Source organism: Mugil cephalus, chromosome 18, assembly GCF_022458985.1.
Source record: "Mugil cephalus isolate CIBA_MC_2020 chromosome 18, CIBA_Mcephalus_1.1, whole genome shotgun sequence".
NCBI lineage: Eukaryota > Metazoa > Chordata > Actinopteri > Mugiliformes > Mugilidae > Mugil > Mugil cephalus.
In genome coordinates this window covers 18,805,968-18,815,377 of record NC_061787.1, presented here as the reverse complement: position 1 = coordinate 18,815,377, position 9,410 = coordinate 18,805,968, and positions in this window count along the sequence as shown.

Below are 9,410 nucleotides of genomic sequence, written 5' to 3'. Positions count from 1 at the left end.
GTAATGGTACAGCCACGCTGACGAAGAAGTTGACGTTCCTGAATCCACGTTGAGTCAGAAATATGCTTAGCTGGAGGCAGCGGGAAGGAGGTCAGAGCACACTGTAAGAAGTTCACCAGCTGCACACAGAAACAGCAAATTTCAAGTGTCACAGTGTAGCAATGCAACCAATAAATGAACAAATTATTACTTGGTGTCATTGCTTTGCTCTAAAACCCCACATTTATGTTGATTGTTTCATATATTTATATTTGTGTGTTTTAACTGTGTAATGTTTGTATTATTACGATAGTCTTTGGTGTATTTCTTGTGGGCTTGTCGAAGAATGTCAAGACAAAAAATCGACTGCATTTAACACAGCTTGACTCAATTATTCAATCTTTACTCAACCTAAGTTGCTTGTTGTTGTTTCTTTACTTTATTGCTTAAGCATCATCTTTACTCCTGCGTCACTGATGCAACCTCCTGTAGCTTTTCACTTTGTTACAAGGCTGTAGTATATGTATTCCCACTGTAGGCCTAAAACCCTCTGAGTCAGGGCTGTGAATATGTAGAAACAGCTACATATTTTTTTCTGGCGCCAGAAAAATTTTGATGTGCCTTTGGGTCTATTCTCAATAAAGGTCACATTCAATAGTAAATTTATTCCAAATCCCTCAGGGAGAACGTGACACCTGAGAGAAATTAGATTTTGGCACACTGTCTCCATCAAGTGGCTTCAAACTCAAACTGCAGATTATTTTGCTATGACTGTGAAAGTAAAAATGCACAGTCATTGAACCTATATACTGAAATTAAGCACTGTAGGTTTGCCCCCATGTTTATACTGAAACATGGGAAGAGTTTGTTGCCAGAAGTGGTTGCCGAGCCATTCTCCCTTCTCTCAGACAGATATTTCTTGTTTTAAAAACTTGAGAACTTCCTCCTCCCTTTAAATTTCACGTGGATCAGTTCCAAAGTAAATAACCTTGGTTGATTTTGATGCTATAATGCATTACTACCATTCCAATACAAGCTTAGCGGCCTTCACGGTTCCTGGATTCATTTAACCTTCCCTTCACTGTGTTTGACTGAATACTCATAATAAGCAAATAGAGGAGTTCAATCAGTAACTTAAAATACTATTTCAAAGTCATTCTTTTGTTTGTTGATACTGTTTTCTGCTTGTCCTTCCGTGTAATGGGACAAGTCATGAGTTAGATATGGGAGATTTTGTCCGGCATGTCTTCAAGATAAAGTCTCAGTCATTTGAAATATCTAGAAGAGACTGGTTCATACAGACACTCTGCACACAGTGGAACGTCAGTAGTATGAGGAAGGAGGCTACAATTATTTCCTTAAAAGGATATGTGCTACTTTTAGTGTGTACCACTTCTGCAGGGACTGAAATATCATGTCACAGATGTGAGATTCTGTACATCTGACTGAAAACATCATATTTAAAGGCATAGCTGTGTCTGTCTGTCTTGCAAAAATGTTTACCATTAGAATTTATTCAATTAATCTATTTATTTCAGATGATCCAATGAGAGCAGGTTTAAATAAATATGTTTGATTCATTTGCAACTAAGTAGGCGTTTCCACCTTAGAAGCATTTTCTAGCACATTTTCCATCTTTTTTCCAACATATTTTGATGACCTACTCAGTGTGGTTTCTATTTTTTTTCCCTCTTTCCCCAAATGAAATGGAAATAAATTGGCCTGAAAACTGAGCTATTGTTAAATCAAGATATTTTTCACATCTGGATCTGGAAATTAATTTTATGTGATCTGATCGCTGCATCAAATATCATAACTATTATTCAAATTATTCCAGGAAAACGTAGCAAATGACAAATGCTTCATCACTGTCAGTGCTACTACTGCTACTTTTTTTTTTTTAAATCTACTTCTTTTGGTAGAGGGAATTCTTCCTTTACATTCCTTTACATCCCTTTACATCCCCTCATGCGTATGCAGCAATCATAAGGTCTCACTCCAGGCGCCTGCTGTGAACACGACTTTGGTGGGAACTGCAGAAACGATGCTGACAGCTGGAAACTCAACACGGAGACGCTTCATCTGTCTGTAACACGTATTCTTCTGACTTGACAAAACGTGAAAGCTGCCAGTGGGTGTCATCTGCCACAGTAAAAGTATATCATTTGGGTACAGTTGCAAAATCAGCAGCTGACAGCGAGGCAGGTTAAGACAAATTGATGCAACTGCAGATGTTTTAGTTTTTATTTGGACGGCAGCAAGTGATCGTGATTATAGCTTTCAGTGAGCCGTTAAGTGACAGATAGGATTTCCGAGCTGACAATTAAACTAATCACTTACTGTATATGCCTGTAGCAGAAAGCTCTGCTGGCTGGTAGCCTGCCATCAGTGCTGTTTTCTTACTGTGGATGTACAATAAATTGATGTGTGCACGAAGAGCTAATTTACGCACGAGTTCATCTGTTACATCGAGTTATACACCGGATCAGCCACAACATTAAAACCACTGACAGGAGAAGTAAATAACATTCACCATCTTGTCACAATTCAATTTTTGACTGGGAAACTTTTGGATTTGGCATTCATGTGGATGTTACTTAGACACGTAGCACCCACCCAGACCAGACCAGACACCCCCACTCCATAGCAGTGACACTCTTTGATGGCAGCAGCCATCCCCAGCAGGATGTAGCCTGACACAAACACACACACCAAAACGGTTCAATAACAACAACTCAAAAAACATGAAGAACAGCACAAGGTGTTGACCTGGCCTCCAAATTAGCTAGATCCCAAACTGATCAAGTATCTGTGGAATGATCCACAGAGACCCCTCAACTCAACCCATAAGACTCAAAGACCCCCACTAACAACATTCTGTTACCAGAAGGACACCCTCAGAAGACCCATGTCCATTCTTTAATGAGCCACAAATGTTTTGGAAGCACAAGGGAGACCTTTACGATATTAGAAATTGGAAATGTATTAAGGTTATGCCTGATCAGTGTACTATTGTAGCTTATGACATGACTTATGGCAAATAAGAAAAGAGTGGTTGACTTAAGTTCGGTGAGTTTTATGTGACACTAAAGTAAGTAAGCAGAACGTAAAAACAGTAGTTTTTAACTCGCCTGCCAAAACATTAGGTACAGTGGTGAAAGCAAATGCATTGTAATATAACACAAAATCCTCCTTCATGACTACTCTAATGTTCAGTTTATGCTGAAACTCCATCACAAATAATAGAAATACGTGTCGGTACAAATTCAATAATGCAGTTCAGTAGTCCTACAAAATGAAAACAAAGTTTAATTAACAGCTCTCTCTGTTATTTGAAACAACTTCTGAATACCATAACTTGTATGAAGAACTGATATTTAAGAATATATGTATTGTATTATATAATATATAATTATTAACATCAGGGTCTACATCATTGTTTCTTTGCTAATTTCTAGTAGTTATAAATAAGTAAAGCACAGCTGAAAGTGATGGTAATGCCATCACTTTTCTGCATGTATCAATCTACTGGCTAAATATAGAAGTTGACCTCATAATGCTTCATGGAATATTTGATTTATTTGAATATTGGATTTTTAATTGTCCTGCAACTCAACTGGGTATGAACATCAATTTTTTTTTTACCAGATTTTTTTTGACAATCCATTCAGCACAAAACCTCCAGTGGTAGCCTCATGGTGGTGCTAGGGGAAAAGCCAGCTAAACACCAAAGCCAGGGAGATGTTTATGCTGGTAAAGTGTGATACTTTGAGGCAATACACATAGACAACTTTGACCTGTTAGATGGAAAGTCAAATTCAAGGAGATCACAATATCATACCCTGTATATCACGATTTATCTGTTTGCCTGCAATATTCCAGTTTGCCCCAATAACAATATTAGCTGCATAGCTTATCAGGTATTAATGACACAGTCTAAGGATGATTATAACGTCTCCATTTCAGGAGAGGTCACCCATGACACCAGCGCACCTCCCAGCGGCCGTCTGTCCCTCAAGGAGAAGCCTGCTCTCCGTCAAATTACATTTCCTGCTTGTAATTTTACACCACAAACCTCGTCTCTTATTGCATCTCTCATTGTGTCCCAGGGGAAATCATGACCCAATCCGAGCAGGTTTCTTCAATATTGCCTCATGTTGATTGTTTGTTTATTGGCTGCAGGTTGTCAGTCACATTGGTCTTTTTCGTTAGGATGAGGTTTAGCAGAAGCTGTACCCCAAAGGGACGGAGCTCAATCTTTATTTGTCCCAGGAGACGAGCTGCTTCCTCAAAAGTTCTCTAATTCTCTAAAAGAACTAATTTGATTGTGGTGTTTGCACTGTTGACCGGTATTAACTATCGTTCTTCACTTGTTCCCATGCCAAAACTTTCTTTTTTAAAAAAATCATTTTATTATAATTATTTTTGTTAAATTATATCCAGTGTAACTTGTTTGGATTTCCACCCATATAGGAAGGTAGTCCCAATACTGTTTTACGGAATGGTGGATGGTGATTTTTCTGTATTATATTGACCAGAAAAATGCATTTTCTAGGATATGTCACCAGTTCACCAGTCGAAGAACTATAGCAGCTGGCTTGGATTATGAACCTGAGGGATCCTCTAGCCACCTAATGAAGATAAGATGTAAAGGCCAGGAGTCGATGATTGTGACGAGTCCCTAGCCTGGAACAAACTGACTTGACCAACAAATATTTTGTGGTGGAAAGTTGGTCTGGAACCTCTCCACTGGCACCTTACCACTGGTAACTGATAATGCTCTGATAAGCAAAGATCTGCCAGGTCAATCAAATAGTTCCAGGCAGCTTTTGAAGAAGACACAGTTAAGCCATTGAGGATCAAGGAAGTTCAGCAGCTCTGGACAGAGACGGCAGCGAGAGAGTCGGAGAGAGTTGCCAACACTTCATGGTGTCTGGTCAGTTCATCAAAAGTTTAAGACCATAGCTCCAAAAAAAGAACAACCTCAAAACAGAAATTAAAATGTCAAAAAAGGACTCAGTAATGAATAGCTCCTCCATTCTTTAAACCTAACCCATTCTTAAAGGTCTCTTTGGTCTATTGCTTCCATTTCTTCTTTTTGCATTTTGAAGCTCTGCTCAGAACCTTCTTAAGATCCAACGTTCAGGATTTTTCCTTAGGCTCGCCAACGTGGCAAATGGTGGAAATGAACAGGAGCAATGCATAACATGCCTCTTTTTATTGCTTTTGTATTTCCCTGTTTGACCACAAGTTGAGCCAACTACTCCAGTGATGTCCTGTCTGGCGACACAACAGCAATGGCAGCGCCTTGTGTTTTAATAGTGAAACGTAAATGGCAAGATTATAAAATTCCTTTTGCCATCAGTGTAAAAACATAAATAATCTTTTTAGTATGAGAGACCTTCTTTAAATTTTCATAACTATGTTTAGAGTTTCATGTCCCTTTTAAAGAACAAACAGTTAACAGGGACTGAGGCATTTGTTAAGAATGCTTTCATTTCTTCATGTCATAATGGTGGTAGGACTATTCAATTGTGTGCTAAAGCATTTTTTGTATCCGTTGAAGCCCCATAATGAAATCCAAATAGAAGTGTTCTCATAAGATTTGAGTCTGGCTGAGTAAAGATCTTTATTTTTCATTAATACTAAAAAGGTGGCCTTTTAAATAAATGGTCGCCATCTAATTGTTACTAGCGGTAATGCTAATTGGCTACAAGTGCAAAAAAAATAAAGTCCCAATGCCTAATTAGATGATGTAACCTGGGTCAGCTTAGGCATTATGGCATCATGAGCACCCACTGATGGACACACAAATATTGCATATCTATATGCGTAGGACGCCTCTTCAATGCAGTCTGTGTTGTACACAGTTCTATATCTTTCTCTCATTAGTTTCATTTCTAAATTCTACATTTCTACAACACCCAGTGGACTTTTATTGATTCCCCATATGTAGCAAATTCTGAGCTGGAATGTAATGCGTTAAAACAACCACACTGCTAATAAATGATGCTTAGAACTCCCTGCTATATCAGGCACTCATGCACTAACTGCGCCTGTGTTGTCGCATTAAAGCCTAAACAAAGATGAAGTGTCTCGGTGCGGCTTCATGGACACGTGCGTCAGGATGCTCAGTTTGTGCTGCTCATCGTCGCTGTTTAAAACGTTTCCGGTTTGTTTCCATCTCCTGCGTTAGAGAGGGGATCATGTGAGGCGCGCGCTGGATGGACATCATGAGCTAATGGCGTGTAAAGAGTGGAGAGCCGTGAACAATGCCCTCCATGAACAGAATATTATTGTGCCTGTCACCCATGTCCGGTGACGTGATGCATCATTTAGGCTGATGCATGAGACTCATTAAAATATTGTAAGATGCTTAATGGCAGACTATTTCACAGCTGAATTTAACACACTGTGTATGTGCAGGGCTTTAATAATCAGGAGGATTGTTAAAAAATAAGTTCCCTCTAAGTTACTTCATCTTTTTCTTCAGGTTTAATTGAGAGTATTGTTAACACCACAGGAGTTAAGAAAAACACCTTGTCTAGAGGTTAATAGAGGCCACGTTCGGCGTCAGGAACACATATTTGCTGCGGCAAATCACACAGAGGGACAAAAATGATGAGGAAAAAGTAACAAAAAGAACACAAAGAGACGGTTTATAATGTCAGGTAATAGCATAAAGGTTGTGAACTGATTCCCTCTCCCTCTCTGATTGCCACATGGGAACAAATGAGCGAGCTGCCAATCTGCCGAGCTGATTTCGGAGGGGCCTCAGGTTGCTGATTAATGAAATGTGGGAGGACAAAAAGACGGCTGTGAGCGGCGCCGCGGCATACCCACAATCCGTCCCTGCTCTTTCTGATTGGGCTAATCACCCCATTGTCCCTCAGCACTTTGAATCTGGGATTTTTAACGGCAAGAAGAAAAGACTGACGGAAGGAAACTCACAGAAAGCTGCATTTCCTTTTCTTTTTTTTCCCTATCCTCCCACCATCTCCTCTTTCGAAACCTTGCACCATTACCTCCAGCTTTTCCATAACGCCTCATGTGTCATCCATCTAGCTCACTTTAATGGCAGCCTCATAATTATTTAGATGATTATGTGTTGCAAGCCATTTAGCATGCTCAATGACACATGTGTAATTTATTTGCTGCTGCAGCTTCTCGTGGAGGAACAGAGGAAAGAAGTGAAGATGGCTGCCGCGCCGGCGCTGCGGCGGCGAAGCAAATCAGTGCCAAAATTGTTTGATAAATCGCAGCTGTTGATATAATAGGCCACGCCACATCGAAGAGCTAATGTGATACAAATAAGGTATGCTTTGTGTAGCATTGCAGGGCGACGTTTGCTCGGGCTAATGGCGTGCGTCTTGGTTGACCGGTGAACCCACATAACACACTGCACCATTGAGCAAGCTATTAGGACACGATAATGGGCAGAGCAGCCTGGTGCTGAATGTTGCCTCGTTTCCTTCGACTTTAGGAAAACACACAGAAAGTTTTGATTTGTGAAAAGCTGAATGTTGCAGTTCACACAGTCGTGGCTGGTTGTGTTTGCCAGTAGAGCTCCCATGGGAACATTTTTGGCAAAAAGTCTTATTAAAACATCCATGCAGAGGAATACATGAAAATGTTATTGAGTTCCAATATGGCTCTGCGTGGCTGCAATAATGCAGATAACCACTAGAGAGTAGTGCAGCCTCACAGAAAGGTGACGGATGAAACGTGACCCCAGAAGTGTCTCTGGGTCTAAGAGATACAAAACTATCTTTTAGACAGCAGTTGTGGTGGCTTTTCAGTGTAGTAACTGTTTATTTTGTGTGTGTGTGTATATTCAGAATTTCTTCCAGGTGATTAGACCTCCTGGTGCCACTGCAGTCTTGACCTCCATACATTCCTTTTCCTCCTCCGTGCACCTTGAAAGAAGGTGAAGTCGGGCCTCACCTAGCCTCAACCTTTTCTGTTTTAAGTGTGATGAAAAACTGTAGAAATTGTTGAAAGAATACAAATTAATCTCAATGCTGTTCGCAAGAAACCCAGACGGAATTCTTTAAGGATGTTTTTTTCTTAAACCTTTCTGGATGTGTAGAAAAATAAATGGTGTAACCTTCTGTGACACATCAGCAGGCTACGCATTACAGGACAATATATGCGTCCTGTTAGCGGAACTGGGTCAGCTGTGCTTATCATGGATATTTGGACATATGCATCTGCAGCACCTTTGCGCCACAATGTGCATACATTATATATAGTTCAATTTTCCACTCATAGATATCCTGTAAAGGGGTAAAGTTACTTCCCAGTTCATTAGGTACAAAAATCTTATCAGCATGGAGGTCACGGTATTGAACATTTCTTATGTATTGGTATTGAACACATGTTTCTATTATTTTGGCTGCTCTGGTTTAGTCAGTGGGCAAGTATGAAGAAATACAGAAATGTTTCAGTGTTTAATTCATTATGGGTTAAAATTACCCCAAAATACATCCTCCATAAGGATCATACTGTTGAATTACTATCTTTCTGACTCAACATAAACTGAATAATAACTCAGTCATGAAGGACTTTTATATCAAAATTCATTCAAGTGCCCTTGATAAACTGGCAAGTGAGCGTTTGACATTTAAATGTGAGTGTGTGACCCAATAGTCACAAGTACATGTTCTTAAGTGTTTTAGAGTTTATTTGCTAGAACTATTCAAAAAATAATGATGACTCATCCTGCACTAATGGGTGTGTACTAATTTTTTGAGTCCAATGAAAGACTTAATTGCTTTCTTAAACCACTCTCGCATGTCTTCGAGCAGCTTTTTCCACATAAACTGAACATAAAAGCAGCAGTTTGACCCTTAAAACCTTGCATGTTCGCATAAATTGGTTGAACTGTTTCTGCTTGAAAGCCATATAAGAAACATTTTCAAATCAAATAAGAGTACTGTCTGCGTGTTAAAACATTTCAGTGATGGATCTTTAAGCACAAAACGTTCCCTCTGTGCTGCGTGGCCGGGCCGACCGGGCCAGATTTGTGCTTGCGTGTTTGCCGAGCAGCACAGCTTGCAGACACGACGTCGGGTGCAGTGTGCTGCAGCTGGGTCCTGACGAGCGCTGAAGTCTGTCACTGCACTCCAGGACGGCTCTGTCATCTCCAGCATCTGCCGAGACTTCTCGTTGGAGGAGCTTCTGGAACAATCACAGTTCTCTGGTTGTCAGCACCTGGTGTTCCTGTCTGCTTCCCCGCAACATGTCAGTCTCACACACACACACACACACACACACACACACACACACACACACACACAAACACACACATTTAACCACATATACATCCCAGAAACAATACGCCGGTTGCTGTCAGTCCTTTCTGTAACATTCAAACATTCCTGTAGCAATTAGTGAATTTACTGAAACTTTTTTTCTTTCTTTTCCCCACT